This window comes from Ixodes scapularis, unplaced genomic scaffold (assembly GCF_016920785.2).
Source record: "Ixodes scapularis isolate PalLabHiFi unplaced genomic scaffold, ASM1692078v2 PGA_scaffold8__174_contigs__length_109621045, whole genome shotgun sequence".
In the NCBI taxonomy this organism is placed as follows: domain Eukaryota; kingdom Metazoa; phylum Arthropoda; class Arachnida; order Ixodida; family Ixodidae; genus Ixodes; species Ixodes scapularis.
Genome location: NW_024609883.1, coordinates 82,163,276 through 82,181,853, shown reverse-complemented (window position 1 = coordinate 82,181,853; position 18,578 = coordinate 82,163,276).

Genomic DNA, 18,578 nt, shown 5'->3' with positions numbered 1-18,578 from the left:
CTGATGTGTGACAATATGACGAAGTGCGATCGGAACGCGAGTTAATCAAATAATGGATTTTAGTCGCAGCTCTAAGGCACCCTTTTCCGAGTTAAGCGGTGTTGGCGTCGCCATCGGTGTAACCGCCCCGCTAAATTTAGCGTGAAATTGAATTTGTACGTATGTCACGTGATGTCAATTTTCCCGCGAAATCTGGCAGTGAAACTAATTTTTTTCCTGTTTCCCCGCTAAATTGAGCGGGTGAACATGAACCGTTAGCTTACTCAAGATGCAAGACGCTACTTTGCCGTCCCGAATCCTTTTCCCTTCGAACGGAAGCCGTTGCGCCCGGAGTACAATACGCAGCTCTTTCAAAACGGTTCGCGCAGCATCGCATCCGTTCGTCTGCGAGCGTCGGCGATTCATCGTCTGTTGAAAGTCGGAAGATGTGCTGTCCGTGGTGTCTTTTATGTGTAACTCGTTCGTAAAAAAATTTGAAACTGTGTACACGTGATTTTAAATTTATTGGTAAAATATGTATATACATATTTATTTATCTATTTATTTGTCAACATCATGCACAAAAATAGTCGGGTTTATTTTTTCATTTAAAATTATAATGTCGGTTATACAGCGTAAAACATAGTCTCTTGAAACTGGCATCGTTTTGAGTTCAAAAGCTGGGCTTAATAGAGCTGTATGTTCACTCGGTATTGACAGCAGGGTAGATGCTATGCGCGTTTTAGGCAAATCGTGTCTCCGATTAGGGTCACGTGACTACTGTCTAGAATCTGGTGACAAAGCAGGACATCGCACCTGCCTGGCACCCAAGGCCACACTTAGCATTCACAGCACTGTCAACCCTCGTTACAAGTGACACATCCCCTTGTTGTGGCCCCATAAGATAAGCCTTTTGTTCGTGAAACCCCGCTTTGGCCTCTCCTTCGATCCTTTTCTCTCTCTCCCTAAACTGAAAGCGTTGTAAAAGGTAAGTGGTCACGTGGTTTGACGGATGACGCATTAGCCGTGGCCGATCTCGGAATGCGTTTAGCCGGACCTAGTTTGGCGTGTGAATTTTCCCTCTGTGGCCGCTGCGTATGTCCGCTTTTGCAACCGATTTCTTCAAAGAAGCCCAAGAATATTTTGTGATGCGTTTAGTGTTCGGTTCTACAAACGACAACTTGTGCTACTATGTGTTGAATCTTCACGGGCACCTTCTCGTTTTTGTTCGAGTGGTGGTTTTGCCGTGGCCGTGTCGACATCTCCCTCAAATACCACCTTTCAAGTCGCGTCTCGTCAACGTAAGTGTGCTGCAACCTATTTCGTGACAATTGATCGTTTTTCCTAAATGTATTCTTTCAGATTACCTCTAGATTTAGGCCGTGTCTATCTCCTGGCAGCCGGGAGAATCATTATGCAGATAGTTTCGGCATTGGTGCGATTGCGCTACAATCAGAAAGTCTCGATATGCCGCCGACAAAGTTTTGACGTGTCGCCAAAAAACAACAGCAACACAGACTCTTAATTAAGTGTTCCAAAATTTGACGAGGGGCTTTACGAGTCGCTTGTAGAAAGATTGTTACGATTTTGCGAAATACTGGAAAACAATGCTAGGTTACCGTCATAATCTAAACCGTGAGATGAGGATAAATCAAACAACGGAAAACTCTCATTGACTAAGGCTTAATATTGTGATGTTTCCTACCCGGCATGCCAACATACTTTCGCTCCTTGCATGGGTTACCATCTCGCGGACAGCACAAACCGATCCCTAACGGTGGCGTCTCGGCGAGCTTGCACACGGAGCCGCCGCCGACCGATCGCCGTTATCGGCGTTATGTAACGATAGGCACAGGACATCTACTCCACGAATGGGCAAAAGCCGATGAAAAGGAGTGCACGAACGTAAACAACGGTAGAAAAGTGGCGTTGCTCGCCACTATGAGATGCGTGCCGCAAACTCGGTCATCCGCGGGCGTATCCCTCTCCTCCCGCTCGTACTTTCTCTAACTTGACGGATGCCTCGCGGTTCATGCCGACGAAACGATCGTCGGGATACCGGGTAATCGCTACAGCCGAGCGCGGCACAGTTTACCATTGCTCCCACTGTGGAGGGTCGAAGAGTCAACTACCAGCACGGTGGATACCGTTTTTTTTTTTTATTCTTGCAAATTTGTTTTAAAAGAAGCCGTGACCGCTACACTTATGCCGTTTGTGCGAGAGTGATACGCCCAGGGGGATGTTATGTAGTTTGCTAATCTTTGCGATAAGTCGGCAAATTAATTGAAATTCAATAATTAACTTTTTAATTAGTGAAAATAAACATATGGTTTCAGTTAGAAAGTTGCTGAGCGTCGTCCAAGACCCCGAAACCAGTAATTTTTAGAAAGACTGAGCGCGTGTGAAGCGCAGTAGTGCGCTGAAGTTACCACTCGTGGACCAGGTACAAGGCTGGGGCTAGATAACAAACAGAGAAATTGCGCGGGCGCCTTACCGAAGCCGCTAGCCTTGTACCTGTTCCACGATAGGTAACTTTAGTGCGCTTCTCACGCGCTGAAAGAGTGAAAATGACTGATTTAGGGACTTTGGACGATGCCCCGCTAGCTGCTTATTGGAACCGCATGTCTATTTTCACTAATTGAAAAGTTCATTAGTGAATTTTAATTAATTAGCCGAGTAATCACAAAGCTTAGCGCCCAGGTAATGTCCCCCTGGGCATATGACTCACTCGCAGAAGGCGCATAAGAGTAGCTTTCATGACTTTTTTTAAAAAACAAATCTGCAAGAATAAAATAAAAAGAAAACTGATATAGAAGGCAGATATACCCCTATTTGGCAGACCCAGATATGGATATATAAAAAATTGGGCAGATCTGGCTATATAAGGCTTATATAAACTGATGTGCTTGATATGGCCAGATCTGCCCAATTTTTTATATATCCATATTTGTGTTTTTTTATATAAGTCCAGATATGCCATTTTTGTAAGGGTAACTTCGTTGGCTTCGTTTTGGGGAACTCAATTTCGGCCAAGTCAAAGATGAACCGATCTCGCCACTTACATTTATTTGCTTGCCCGACATTTCTTTTCTTTCCTTCTTTAACAGTTTTGTATTTCGGGTGATTGCAGCAAGGGGCCTTACGGGTACTGAAATTAATACAAAAATAGAAGCGCAACATGACGACGGTACGATCAAAGTGGTTTCTTCGAAGGGCTTCCTCACGACAAGCTCGATAAAGCCTCAAGTGGTAGAGCGAGGAAGTCAATACGCGGTGTCACATCAAGAAGAAAAAAAAAGGACCGTTTTGCGTTTTATTTATATGCTGCGCAAAGTAGTATTTACGAGATTTGATTATCGAAGGAAGAAGCGAGGATTTTGGATCTTGAAACGTGTAGCTCTCGATAAAATAACATATAACTAATCTCAGATGCGCCTACATATATCTTAATTCAACGCCGAAAGGGGGACATTAGTAACGTTCCGCAAGGACACGGACTACTTTTACTACTTTCCATAAGGTGAATACTAGTTTAGATAAGGCTCGACACTCGCTCCTGAGAGAAAAAAAAAAGGAGAAAAAGAAAACGGGTCATATGGAATAATGTAATTTGGCCGACAGCTTGCGTTGTTTTTTGACCAGGTTTTCCGCGTGCCTCTCGTCCTTCTCGATTGTGTTCAAGCTTGAGGGCGTGGCATGAGTAGAATTAATAAGTAAGCTACGCCTTCAAAGCAACGAAACATCCTCCATCTTGGTGCTCGCAATCATTGTTGCCAGCTGTCCGAAGCTGGATCTGAATTTGTGTAGAAAGATTTTCCGTCCTCCAGAAATGTTAAAACAGTTTTCGACAGGGCAAGAATTCGAGGTTCCTGACGCCAAATACCTAAAACTCGGGAAGTCGAACTTTCGAATCGTTAAGATCGACGCAAGAAAACTCAAATATAAAACTAACTAAGTTAGGGACAGTATCACTTTCTATTTTGTGATGGCCAGCGGAGTCACTCATCACCAAATACCAAAAGCGATGTGCGGCCAGAGCGCGACCTAAACACACACGAGCCTCCGATGGCGCAAGTCAGTCGTGCCCGAACGCTGATCCACTCCTGATCAATAAACCTAAGTATTCGGGCGGTAGCCACCTAGTCTACGCGATTACAACATATTTCCATTAATAGAGCAGCACCGCTGTACAGTCCTTGTTGGTTGTAAAAGATGTCTCATCGGAGCCGACGTCGTGCGGCAGCAAGCTATAGCTCAATTTGAGCGAAGGTTTGTTGTCGTTTTTCTCTTAAGGGGGTCAGAAGCTACATAATATTAAGTCACTGTAACGGTTAAAAAAAAATTAAAAAAAGGTTTTTGCTTTTTAAGATTATTTACGTGCAATTTCGCTTTATCTAGATAAATTAGTTGCGTTCTTTGTATTAATAACAGAGCTACACTAATCGCTAGGTATATGTATATTTTTTTTATGTTCGCAAAATGCATTTCAAGATCATCCTTTTGATATATTTTGCGTCGTTTTAAATAAAGTTATTTGTTGGTAAATAATTTGTGAGCATGTCCCTCAAACGTGTTTTTAACATCTTTAGTATTTTTTCATAGATATTTGTATTGTAATTTTTAATATGTGCGCATGCCGTAAACGTTTCATAAAATAAGTAGAAAAAAAGTATTAGTATCATGCATGCTTCGGTATGAAATTGATGGCTGTTCAAAGTACCATAGCGATACCTCGGTAATCTCCACGCCAGGAAATTTTATACTGCCGGAAGAAAATCATCTGCAACATTCGCGTATAGCTGAATACTCTTCCATAGAGCGTGGCTTTAACATATATTTATTACATAAGTCTAAGAAATATGACCCGAATAATCATTGCACGCTCTGAGAGGAAGCACGCACAGGGTGTTTCATCTTTATTCTAAAAATAGTGTTCTTAAAAAGCCGGGAAAAGAACAATATTCCTGTTTGTGTGCGTGAGTTATACGGTCAGGGTTACATATAACACGGTGCTAATCGTCACGATCAGTCGAATAACTAACTAAAATTTGTATTTTCACTTGTTAATTAGTGGAAATAAATTATATGGTTCTAATTAGGAACTTTCTGAGCGTCATCTAAACCCACTAAATCAGCAAATAATCTTTTCATCCGCCCTTTCCCGCCGCCAGCACTATGCCTGATTTGCGAGTGAAAATTTTAGCGCGCCCCGGCGCTTACCACGTGCTTCAATCATTTCCCAAATTGTCCAATTTAGTGGTTTTAGATGACGCTCAACAAGTTTCTAATTGGAATCATATGTTGTTTTTCACTAATTAAATAGTCAATTAGCAATTTAGCAATTTTAGCGGGTTTTTTTTTTACTTGTCGATATGGAATATGAAACACGAAAGCTTGAGAACACGACGTTATGTGGATCAAAATATAACTGAGAAAGACGAAATTTCTCTGAGGAAAAGTCCACCTAATATCGTCAAAACAAGAGCTGACATTCTGGACGCTTGTGGTATTTGTATCTGTGAGAAATACTCGTCAGCAAGAAAGAGAACACTTTGTTCCTTGCTCACAAGTGTTCCTTTTCACGGAAATAGATGCAACCGGCGCCCACAACATAATTTCTTGTTTTGAGGATATTAGACTTAGGTGGAGGTCGGCTCATCCAAGAAGTGGCGTCACAGCGACTTACGCTACTGGGTCCAGGAAATGTCATGTTCTCACAATTTCGCGTTCTCTATCCTAACCGCTAGTGTCACATACTCACGGAGTTTGAGCTTTCTGCAATGCGTAGTTTGTTTACGCGGCAAGAAAACACGGCTCTCTATTCTTGGGAACGTCCTGTATGTTCCAACATAGAAAGATGAGGAGAAGCCCTTCTCACAAAGCTCTCTGCTCGCCATGATTGGAAGTTTCCTCCTCTCCGTTCATATCCTCCGTCGCATTCCGTCTGCTAGAGTGAAAAGAGTGGAGGACTTTCCGAAGGAGCGTGTTGCGCTATTCATAACCTGCAACAAAATATGGGCAGTTACTTGTTACTTCGTAATGGGGCAAAGCAATATTTAAAGACATGTTTTAGTTTAAGTGCTGCAACGCGTGTCTATTTATCAGATTGACGAGCTGACATCAAATAGAGTAACCCAGCGCTATGGCATAAAATAGTGCAATATTTTACGAAGAAAATTAAGAAGTTGCTCTTGATAGTCAAGTATCTCACAACTATGAATTAAAGCATTCTGTTGCGATAGATGTGACTATATATCAAGAGATCCAAGGGCGCAGATTAACGTATTTAAGTGTAATTAAAAGCAGAAACAATTAATTTTTTTTTTAAGAGAACAGTTTATTTGAAGTGGCATAAATGAAAATTTTGTAATTTACAAACCTGGCATCTTGTACCCAGCGAAGCCGGTTACATTGTTGTTGTTTTTGTTTTAAACTTAATTTCGTTTCATTGAACACTTTTGCAACGAATGAGACGATTTTTTTTCCAGAAATGGCGTCATCCTTTTAACGAGTTTCGTATCTCTTTCAAACTCAATTTCAAACTTTCAACACCCAGAACCCCGTTTTCACCTCAAGCTCAATTTTCAGTTAGCCACCCGCAGACCAGTCCCACGCAAACAAACTCGTCTGAGGTCCCGACCTTCTAATCTCGCTAGCTTTCTTCTTTCCTTTTTTTTTTCAATTTTGACCTGCAAGGATTGACGAACGTGTCTTATTATAACCGCCTGCCCAGCCCGAGCCGGCACGTCGTAAAAGAAAGGTCCCCACTATATACCCGGTTCACCCCTAAACTGACAGTGTGGTGGAAAGAAACCTTCTCCTTTGAACCAGCCGTGCGTCCATCTTTTCGCCACGTGATCACCCCCATAGCCACGCGCAGAGACCGGAGTCGGATGACGAAAGGTGATTGCGCCGGCGAACACCTAACTCCCAACCCACTGTCGGCTTAAGGACGTGCACCTTTCCTTTTATGGCATCACGCTCTAAGGACCTCGTCCACGGGCGATAAAACTGGGCATCGCAGTGCACGCTTCTCTTTTCAAACCAAAACCTCCACTCCCCGCGAAATTGCAAAAAGCCCACAAAAGCCACGCTCCGTTTCACACTACGATGGTCCGAAGCGGACGGTTATACTAGTCATACCAGCCGATCCTGCGCTGCGAACGAAGCACCACGTGACCAAAGCCTGGATGCCTACTTGCCCGCAAAAGCACATTGGTTAGCCAAGTGCTGCCATCTACGGAGGAAACTCGGCGAACGACAAAGTCCGAAAATGTGTTTAGACCTAGAAATAACGGCACGCGTCCCGGCACTGAGCACGATGAAACGTAACGCTCAATGCCACAGCGCATGCTGTTGTTGTTGTTTCTTTAGTTCTGAGCGTATTTTTAGTTTCCTCGTTCGCCGAGTGCCCTCCGTAGATGGCAGCACTTGACTCATCGAAGCGCCTTGTGGGAAAGCAGACGCTTCAGGTTTCTTCTATTACGCGCCCCGGATGTCACTGCGGGCTCTCCCCGAAGCGATCACGTGACACGCACCAGGCGTGTCGCATTGGCTCTGAAAGCTCGTCGCGTCCCCTTTGGTCCACCGTAAGCCGAAAAGGGAGCGCAGAGTGAATCGTGCTTCCAATTCTCCCCGGAAGTCGTATACGATTCCGCACGCTCAACGGGTGACCCAGCCTTCAATTTCGTCGGAGGTCACGTTCGCGGTAAACAATAACGCGGCGGATCAAAACCGCATTTTTTTGCCACTACACTTCGAAACGCGTCCTATATATTTATATATATAAGTCACGTATTCGGGAGTCACGCGTGATTCAATCTCGGCGTTCTTGCTCACCGAAAACAGTTCTTTGCGTAACAGTATACCGCCGCTGCGCGCCGCATCCGCCACCTCCAATCATCGTCCGTCGCGTTTCCTTTGTGGCGTGGTCACTCGGCGTCGTCTCGTCGGCAGCCGTGACACAGTATACACCACATAGACGATGAGACTGATGCGTTGCGGCAAGGGCTACCGCGCCATATTCGCCGTTTGTTGGGCAAAAATGACGCGTTCGTGTGAGTTTTTGTGTGCTGTATCGTCCCACAGATTGACTCTATATAGTTCCATACTATAACGATGCTTGAGGGCACAGTCTTATCAGGGCCCGTTTGCTCGAAGCTGGTTAACTTTAACCGCGGTTAAAAGTTAACCGCCCTTCCCTACTAGGTACCTAAAAGCACCTAGCCAAGTTTGACGATGGCTGGATGAGCGATAGCTCCGTGTTTTATTATTGGGGTGGTAGCTGGTGTCACCTCTTGGCTGTAGCAAATATAAGTGGCTTCCGTGGAGAGGTTCCCTAAATGGGGGACCCAAAAGTGCGCGCTACCGTGTTTTCGTGACACAGCGCGGCATACATTTGAGCTCAAGAAACAATTTGTATTGCTCGTGGTACAGGTAATCGGTAAGGTAAAACTAAATCAACCCTTGTCTAGAAAATTTCTAACTATTTGGCTGTCTGAAGTGAAGACAAGCCTCGTTGAAATTTTCTTCCAAGTTCGAAAGTGGACGACGAAGTTCAGTCCTAGAAACGATGAGAAAGAAGTGAGCAGTGAAAGGCGGGCATTGCACCGGCAGTATGGTTGGCCAGCATGTGAGAACTGTATATAACACCGTCATAAATTGAAAGCCTGTAATTCGGTTCCAGTGAAAATTGACCTATTAGTAAAATACCCTAACATCGAGGAGAACACTGGAAGTGTAATTCAACGATCAGCGCGCGCTGGCCTTCCACTTATAGAATGCCCGAAGTAAATAATCATAATAAATCTTTGACGAACGCGCGTGCACGTCAAAATTCGTTGTAGGCTTTTTGCTTTAGGATACTCACTACTGCAGACGCCAGCACGCGCAGCGCGTGTAACTACACTCTACTTTGTTTCACCTCATGATGTACGACAGGAAAGGCTAAAAGCGCGAGCTCCTTGCTCTAGGGCACATCTCGGCGGCACAAGCTCGCGTGCGTTGAGAGCAGCTCCTAATGCTATGAGCTCGCGCTTCTAGCCTTCTGTGCGGTACAACATAAGGTGAAACGGAGTATCATAGCATACACCTTGGTGCTTGGGAAATTTAGCAAAAGGTCTAGGGGGACGCTGTCTGCTTTTCTGTGCTATCAGTACCCGGCCGATTGAGTCAAGGCAATCCACTTTTCAAAGACGTTGCCATGCCGACGACTATCGCGTTCATTTAGGCTTAAGAATTGCCAGAATCGAAAGACTATCTGAAAAAGGCGGCGAGGTCATTGCTCATGTTTTGCGTTTTAAGTGAGGTAAGGCAAATCGAAAGCCTCCTGCACCATTCATTGTTGACAAACGCGCCCGATATTGCAGCTACAACGACGTATTAGTTCCAAAGCGAGCGGCGCTCACTCACCGGGGCACCGCCATGTTTCCCCGCCGTCCTTGCTCTGCCGGTCACATGACCTATAATTCCCCCTCGTAGGGAAATCCGGTTAACCGCGGTTAGTTAACCAGCTTCGAGCAAACGGGCCCTGGTCATCAATGCCTGGGAATGGGGCGGGCTCGTTTCACGGAGCCACGGCCGCAGATGCAGTCGTGGCCGCACACCTCAACCCACTCCTGTATGTGAAATATGACGGTACAAGAGCTTTCAAAGCGATGCCTTTATGCGGGGAGCCCGCACTGACCTTGCTTGCTCGTGTTGGAGTCGGTCGCACCATAGCAAGGCCATAGAAAGAATGTCAGCAACGGATCGCATCTATTCGCTTGACGTCATTGCGCCCACGACCAATGGCGTTGCACCGTGCCGAGATGGGCCGGGGGGGAGGGGGGGGGGGGGGGGGGGGGCGGGGGCGTAAACGGTGAGCTAACACTCCCCCTTCCCCTTCCCCCACCGTTGCAAAGGAATGGAGGCTGCGTAGGAACAGCGTATAAGCCGAATAATTGAGTAAGCGACGGGAGGGATCTTCATGGTCAGATTGTATGCGCAGCAATAATTTCAGAACAAGTTAACGAGCAAATGAGTTAGTTGTTTAGACAGCGCTGGCCCCAAGAAAAAAAAAAGAAAAGTGCGTGATAATAATAAAGGGGAGAGATCTTTTCTACATTTACGATTCATTTGCCACGTACCACACTTCATGTTACTCCGATAACAAGTGCTGCTCTCAACCAGACGTGCATCTTCGTTACGATTGACAAAATTTCCGATCTAAGCAAGGCGAATTCTCTAGCCGTCGTATACGGCCGGCTGAAAGCGATGTGAGTAACGTCCCGAGACAATTTAGTTTTGCCATCATAAAAGCCCTGAGAGACGAAAAATATACAATATGATGTTTTGTAACCAGCTTGTAGCGTTCGCATATTGATTAAGCAGACTTCTACGGTGCTCACTACAGGTAATGAAATTACCTGTAATCAATTACTTTTTAATAATTTTGTAATTATTTCGATACAGTTTTTACGCAGAAATCGCGAGAGTAATCACGTTACTTTTGGGAGTGCTAAAATTCCTTGAAACCGTTGCTATTTCCCCTCGCCTTTATCTAATGGTGTCGTTTGTTTCTACAAGTTCGCTACCAAGAAATCTTCGAACGTAACTTCCGACACAAGGAGGATTTACGAAAATGTGTGGATTAACACGATAAGTAGCTTATAATTTGGTGATTCTAAACCAATACTGGGCAGTACAAAAACAAAAAAAAACACGTTTTCAAAGCATCGAAAAAATGTGTGGTTTTAAACATCTGAAGTAATCTGTAAGGTGACGGTTACTTTCTCAACTAATGGTCGATTCACTCTCTTCTCAAGCAATCGAGTACGCTAATTGAATACTTTTTAACCGAGAGTAATTGCAAATGTGTCAGTTAGAACGTAAACACAAACACTTATTCTGGCATTTATACCTAACATGTACCAACTAGCTCAACTTGAGACTGTGACTAAAGTAATTTTAATGGTAGTCGACTACTTTTTTTTCCGACTAGCGTGTTCGAGGCTGCTATCGAGCAGGGTTGGGCAGAAATACTCAAAAATGTATTCGGAAATACAAATACTGGGATACATTAAAATAGTAGCTAAAATACTGATACTAAGATACATCTGTAAAAATGTATCGCGATACGTATCGGAAATACATCTTAAAAAGAGGCAAAAAGTATTTGGAAATACAAATACAGGAATACATTTTAGGGAGGGCAGAAATACAAATACAGAAATACTGATAGCGGAATACATTTTCCAAGTTTTTTGAGACGCCAACTGAGATGAAGCTTGAAGTTTGAAGTGGATGTTTTCGATCCCGAAATTACTTTCCTGTAGGCTTGGCACTTTGCCTTAAAGATAGTGGTTTCGGACGACAAGGAGCCCTCAATGGGCCCAAAAAAACGTCCCATCAAGGGCTGACCGCGGTCCCTTCCATGACATCCTGTCTGTCTGACGAGGGAATCCTGTCAACATTGATCACATGATGTCACGGTGGAATGAACTAATATTCTTTATTTGTAGGTGTGGCATTGAACGTAAAGCTTAATCACGCTGCTGTCTGAAAGGGCAATACGTACTTTCGTTGTACGTTACCTACTTAAAGATCGTGCATACAGTGTCATTTGGAATTTTTGAGAATAGTGGACCGCCTGAAGCATCTTGGAATACATGTCCTATCTTATGTTACGGTTGAAAAAACAATACGGTAGCATCCCTGTTCTGAAGGTCCTTACTACCAACCCTCCACCACTGACGCACGGATTGCAGTCCTCAAGTTTTGCCTAGCATTATCCAAACAGAGACCTCGTGGATTGCGAGCAGGCGTTGCCGGCACAGGTGCGAGCTGTCCGAGAAACAGCGGTCTCGAGACGAGCCGCGGGAGTAAGTAGTCTGGGATGGCACAGCGAGGCCACTTCTGGCCTCCTTCCTGGGTATCGGATCACCAGAGCAGCGGGTCAACGTTCACGTTCGCTGATGACGTACTCTTGAGCCGTGCAATGTTACGGGCGCAGCCGCAGATGAATTCGAATATGTGTTGAACTTCACAGCGTGAGCCTTCCTGCTATTTCAAGTCAACCACCGCCAGGCTCGTGCTGCAACGGAATGTGACTCAGCTTTGCCGGCTGGGCGTACTCTGTACGCTAAGGTGAAAGAGACGGTTAGCAGCGGGCATTGGATGCCAGCAAACAATGACTCAAGAAATCCCTACCTAAGGACCTGCGGCAGACGATGCTCTGACTCCACTCCTAACCCGCCACCTGGTCCGAGTCCCCCACTACGCAATACTTCTCAGAAGAGAGAAGAGGACGCATAGAAAAATAGTTTGGAGAATCAAAAGGAACCTTGGTCAGCGTAGTAACAATGCCCCCGCATCTCCTTGACTCTGATGCCCTCAGAAGTAAAAAAAAAAATGCGCTCGGACTTGCTTTTTTTTTTTCGGGGGGGGGGGGGGGGGGGGGGAGTATTTTTTAAGAAATGTAACGAAATACATTTCATCCTGATTGTATCGCGATACAAAGAAACATTCCAAATCTATTTCGATACAGGAATACAGATACTGGTGAAAAAAATGTATCGCGATACAGAAATACAGATACGAAATGTATTTCTGAAATACCGTCGCGATACATTTGTATCGCGATACTGCCCAACCCTGCTATCGAGTCACATTTGCAAGTATACATTTACCTCCTAAGGATCATTTCACCATAAAGCGTTATCAATCCCCTTTCTTGCGATGGCGAACGGCATGTATGCATCTGCGATCATTTTAAAAATAAACAATACACTTTCTGCCAAAAGAAAAAAAGAAAGGAGTGTTTTTAACTTAATCTCTCTACAATGTAAAATACCTCAGAGTGCCAGAGACCGAGCGCATAAATTATTTTACGCTTTTTTCTAAATGTTCGTCGTGGATATAACTTGCCTGCCTGGAAAACGAAGCAAGAAAGTACGCCATTTTGTATTGCATACTACGGCTTTTTTCTTTCTTTTTTTTTTCATTCGACTTGCGCAGATGGTTTCTCTATTATAAATGTATTAATACAGTAGCACTTGAGAGTCATTTTACCTTCGCTAGCTTCTAGTTTTTACAAAATAATCCCATCAGTTAGAAAAGTCAGGAGCTGATTTTGTTGCTTTATTTTCGCAATAAATAATCTTAATGCGACACCCTATCATTATGAGATAGCGCGTTACGTGCGTTCGTGGGGTGGATACGTGCAGTTACGTCGCAAACCCGTAATTAGGCGGGCCTAGAAGTAAAAACAATGCGTAAAAGAACCGCGCTTTTTTAATGAATAACTTAATAGGCCATTAAATAATATAATAGGCGCCATTCAATAAATTAACGCGACAACGAAATTCCAAAACGAACCAAGACGCTGAAGTGTCGCGCTTGTGAAGACAAATACGTGTTCGGTTCTCAAAGAAGCGACGATGCGCTGAAAGCTTCGTCAAACCAGTACACGGCAAGAACCAAATATTTCCCGGCCGACAAAGCGTTTGTCACAAACACATGTTTTTGGTTGCTGTCTTTGTTGCGTTTCGCTGTGGCCACATAATGACGGTTAAGCTGTATGACTCCTGGTACGCGTCTTCGTACGATGCATACGTGCTGATTGCATCCTCATTTCCGGTCACTCGATTTCCGTTCGATGACGTCATACGCGTGTAACGCTCAGCGATCCTGGCGGCGGGGCACAACAGTGGAGGAGAATGCGGCTGGCGCCCGTTCTTCTTCTGCTACAAGTCGTTTGTTCAAATTTTAGGCCGCTTCTCACACGCAGCGAAGCGCCGATGTAGCGCTGTTCACGTGTCGTCAGCTACTTATCGTCTGACATGAGCGACAGTTTTGACGGTGCGATACAAAGCTGGTGAACGCTTAGCGCGAGGTCAGCGCTATGCTTATAGCGCTATGTTACATGCGTGAACAGGCCTTTATTGGCGACGTGAGAGATCGAAAGTGTCGCTGCGGTCGGCCCACCACAATTGGCCGAATGCTGACTATGACGTCAACAAAGGATGTATCATCGACGGAAATAAGAGGAATGTAAGAACTTCAATTTTGATGGTGTTGGCAGTGTTGCTTTGACAGCGCTATGATTTCAGGCTTCCACCGTGCCCATTACAAACACCATTGAACTTGTTCTTCACAAGATAATGACGTCACGAAAGGTAACCGAACGAGGGCGCCACCGAAACATCTCGCCGCTAATAGAGTTGGCGAAAAATTAGGCGCCCTCGATTTGGGACGCCTACACGAAAGCGACGCTTGGCGTCCGCACCGTACTACTTTTTACCGGAACTACTATACGGCGCCTGGAAGGCGTCTCCGTCTGACGTCTTTACTCCATCCTAAAAAGTGGTCCCTCGATTTCCGCAAATCACATCAGAAAAGTGTCATGTTGTCGCCGACCGCGATCCCGGCGGTGTTACAACAAAACTAGTGAATGTGACAGACGCCTGTCCTGCTGCAGGTTGCTCTTCAGCTTGACAGTCCACGGAAGCTTTGACAGCCAAGAGTTAAGACGTGACGGCGGCAGTGACGTTCACGTTGTCTCGTGTCTTTTTTTTTTTTTTTTTTTTACAGAACATGGCAGTTGCATTTAGGGTGTAAGATAGACAGGTGGGGAAACGGCCCATTGGAACCTGCCGCAGCGCCGTGACCGGATTGTGTACTCGTCTGCTTGCGGGTACCCCCGATTTGCGACAGATGGCGCTGCGGCGAGAAGAAAAAAATTGGAATCGATTTTGCATGGAACTCTATGGGAGAGTGCGCAAAATAAACCGAGAGCACGACAGTCTTCCATTGAAAATCCACGAGAAACCTTCTCCGTCAGTTTAGCAGGTCGCCACCGTTCGCCCACCCGGAGTGAGAGTTCGCGGTGCTCCACATAGATGGCGCCACAGAAAAAGGGAAAACCGAGGGGGACACAATCCGGTCGCTCATTTGACTGTCGTTTCCCCACCTGTCTATCTTACACCCTGGTTGCAACACTCGAAGACGCGTTTTATGCGCAGCGCAAGTTTGTCTGCTTCTTTTGCCGGGGTTGCGGTGACGTGAAAAAGACGACGCCGAGCCCTGATTGACTCCGATTGGGAGGATAGTGGGTAGACCTCAAAGCAAGCTGCCTTGACGTCTACCCCCTATCCTTCAATCAGAGCTCGGCGTCTTTTTGACGTCACCGCAACTCTTGCGCAAGGAGCAGACGACTTGTTCTCCGCATACGGAACGCAAGTTCGTCTGCTTCTTTTGTCGGGGTTGCTGTGACGTCAGAATGCCGAGCCCTGATTGGCTCCGATTGGAAGGATAGTGGATAGGTCTCAAAATAAGCTGCCTTGAGGTCCACCCGCTATCCTCCAATCAGTGCCAATCAGTGATCGGCGTTATGACGACACTACAACCCCTGCACAGGAAGCAGACGAACTTGCGCTCCGCATAAACCGTTCCAAGGCGAGCGGAGGGTGAAGGAGCGGAGGAGACGAGAGTGCGCGGGGACGTCGAAACGCCAACCTCTTGTCGTAATTCTTTTTTTTTTCTTTTTTTGGTAGACCCTTTTTTTTACTGCAGTCGTCCAACGTTTTAGAACGCGGAACGCCGGCGTCCGGCGTTGGGCTCTCGAATTCGAACGCGTTCGACGAGGAAAGTGAAGAAAAAGGCAGCTTAGCTAGCTTTTCGTCTACCCCCTTATCTTTCCAGCGACCCATAAGGGTCGCTGCTATTAGCCCCGAGAAGTTTCTGTGGCGCCCACTAACGGCGAACCAGGGTGACATCACGGCGAGGACAGAATTTTTTCCTGACTCGCCCCGCTCGTCCTGTAAAGGCTGTGGCGACGTTAGCTGTCGGCGCGCTTGTTTTGATTCAATTTTTTTTTTGTGCGGGTTTTCCGTAGGAAATGTAAATTTTCACATATGGCTCTATTGAGGTATGGCCCATATCTGCTTGCAAAACTTCAACCAACATTTCAAGGCATGGTTGACAGGGCAGGCAACGCATGAATAGCAACCGGTATATGAAAATGGAGAAATATGGCCACAATTGCAGGAATATCACTAAAGATTTACATCTCACACAATCAATGCTTCTGATGGTCTGAATGAATTGGCAGGTTATGTATACTATATCGTTTGTTTTCTTTATTGTACATCTGTTAAAAAAAAAAAAACGCCGAAGCAGGAAAACCGCATGCTGCTCGAGCAATATGTTAGAGTCGAAGCCATGGAGGGGGAGTCACAAGTGAGACAGCCCAAGTATATAGGGGCAAAGTAAAGAAACAAGGAACATTTATTATGTACATTGCTCACATTTAAACTTTGCTGGATTTGGAGAGTATATCAATGGACTCCACTGGTAGTAGCTATGGACTTGTTTATACATTCCTCAAGTAATGTACAACAAACGCAAGCGGAGGTGTCTATAGCCCGTTATTAGTTGCTTAGGCTCTAGAATCGAGATTTTAGATAAATCATGTTGCCCTGAAGCTAAACTACCAGAAGCTTTTTTGACACAAACTGCCACCCTTCAAGGGTTCTACATTTTCTGCTACTAGTGCACCATCTACCACTAGACAGCCATTCGAATGCTTGCTGCTCCTCCTGTTTTCCTCTGTTGTCAGAGAGTCCAGCTGTAGGGAGTTCGAAGGCTGAGGAAGCTTTTGGGCACCTGCTGCAGTGTCTCTTTTAATTGGAAAAGACAATTCAGACTAAACGGTGTATTTTCTGAATACACCAGGCTGGAATAATGAAAGAATGGCAGAAAAAAATATAAACATTCCAAATTACGGTACTATAAAGCTGTGCATATTTTTGGTAGTTCAATACACCACATACAGGCGACTGGGGCGATTCGGCCGTTCCTCCTGCAACCATACAAACTAATTTCTAGTAATTGTGCATCTTCTAAAAATACATGCCTGCATACGTGTACGAACTATATCATTATTTTACGAAGACGCTGCATTTATGTAAAACAACCTTGTTCCACAAACACTTCAAAGGTCTTCAGATTCATGGCCTTTAAAACATCTGCAAACCAGCGCATGCAGAGTGGCACGCGCCGAGTCGTTGTCGCGAGCTAATTTGCCGACCGTCCAAAGACCTTTGATATAAATTCCATTTGAAATGTCTGCAAAGCGGGCTGTAATATTCTCCTAACACATAAACACGCAAGGAACAGAATTCCAGCGTCTGAAACACTTACGCCGCCGCTTCACGGACCCCTCGCACAATTGCCTTGTACCGTGCGTGTGGACTGACAGGAAGGGTCATCGTCGGAATGGCCTCCGCCGATATCTTTCGCGGTTTGTCACCCAATTATAAAGGTAAAAGTGACAAGCACGCTTATAAAAGGTATGAAAGCACGTCGGTATTGCATATACCCAGCGTCTTGTACACCGGGTAAACGAGGTCCCGCTCCTCGAAGTGCATGCGGCACACAACGGCCAAACCAGGAAGCCGGGGCAGCGAAGCGAGCCGGATGCAGGGTTGCCAGGTAGTTTCTACCTCAAACCGCCAAAAGCCAGATGGTGTAGCCCAAAAGTAGCCACATGCAAGAGATTTATGTAGCCCAAAAGTAGCCATATTCTGCAGAGCCCAAAAAATTGTGCTCTCAAATGTGCGAGCTCAATTCGAAGGCACTGCGTCTGCATATCTAGGGTTTAGGAGCAGCTTGCAAGATCAACAACAGCTTGAAATGTATTGAACAATTTATTTCAAACACAAAAGTACAAAAAATTTTCCACACGCGTTTTTGCAGTCACATAGTTATGAAGCACTCGCTCGTGCCCGGCTTACTCGCCTCATGCCTGATTCACATGGTGCGAATTTGCCTGCGATTTCGCAATTGCGACGCCGTTCTTGCGGCACAACGCAGTTGCGGTGCGAATTTGACTAATTCGCAACTCCGTATTTTGCCAAACTTTCCTTGCGAACGGCCGCTCTTGCGAAGGGGACGGACAGCCAATCAAACGCGGCTCGTGAAAGACGTCACGGTGGTCATAGCAACGTGGGAATCAAAAAAACGAAAAATGCGTCACCTACGTCGTCGTCTTCAAACTTCGCTGCGGGGTTGGGGTGGCGGATGTGCTTCTTCCATGTGAATATTTTTCGCCGGGGGATGTAAGCTTCAGTACGGCATTAAAACGAACTGGCGTTTGCGTACCACGCGAGGGTTGTGATTGCTTCCTTTGTAAAATTGCAGGCGATAACAATTGACGCTTCTGTTCGATCACTTTGCGTAAGGGACTCGTGGCATAGTAGAAAGATCCTTTCTTCAAAACTGTTTGCAGATGACGCGAAGGTCTGTCTAGAAACCAAGAAACGCTGTACAGCACCTTGTTATTAAAGCCATTTGATAAAAATCGAGCTTCACACTTTTACGTATAGTGACAACAACTATTGATATGTAAACGCTCTGGACGCGTGCTACGCGAGCGACACACGTGTAAAATGGGTTTAATTACAAGGTGCCGATCAGCGATTCTCGGTTTCTGGGCAGACCTTCGTGTCAGATCCCCAAACAGATTTCAAGAAAGGGTCTTTCTACTATCCAATGAGTCCCCTACGCAAATGTCACACGTGCTACGCGTCCCATTTGTCATAGAAATCCTGTGACAATTT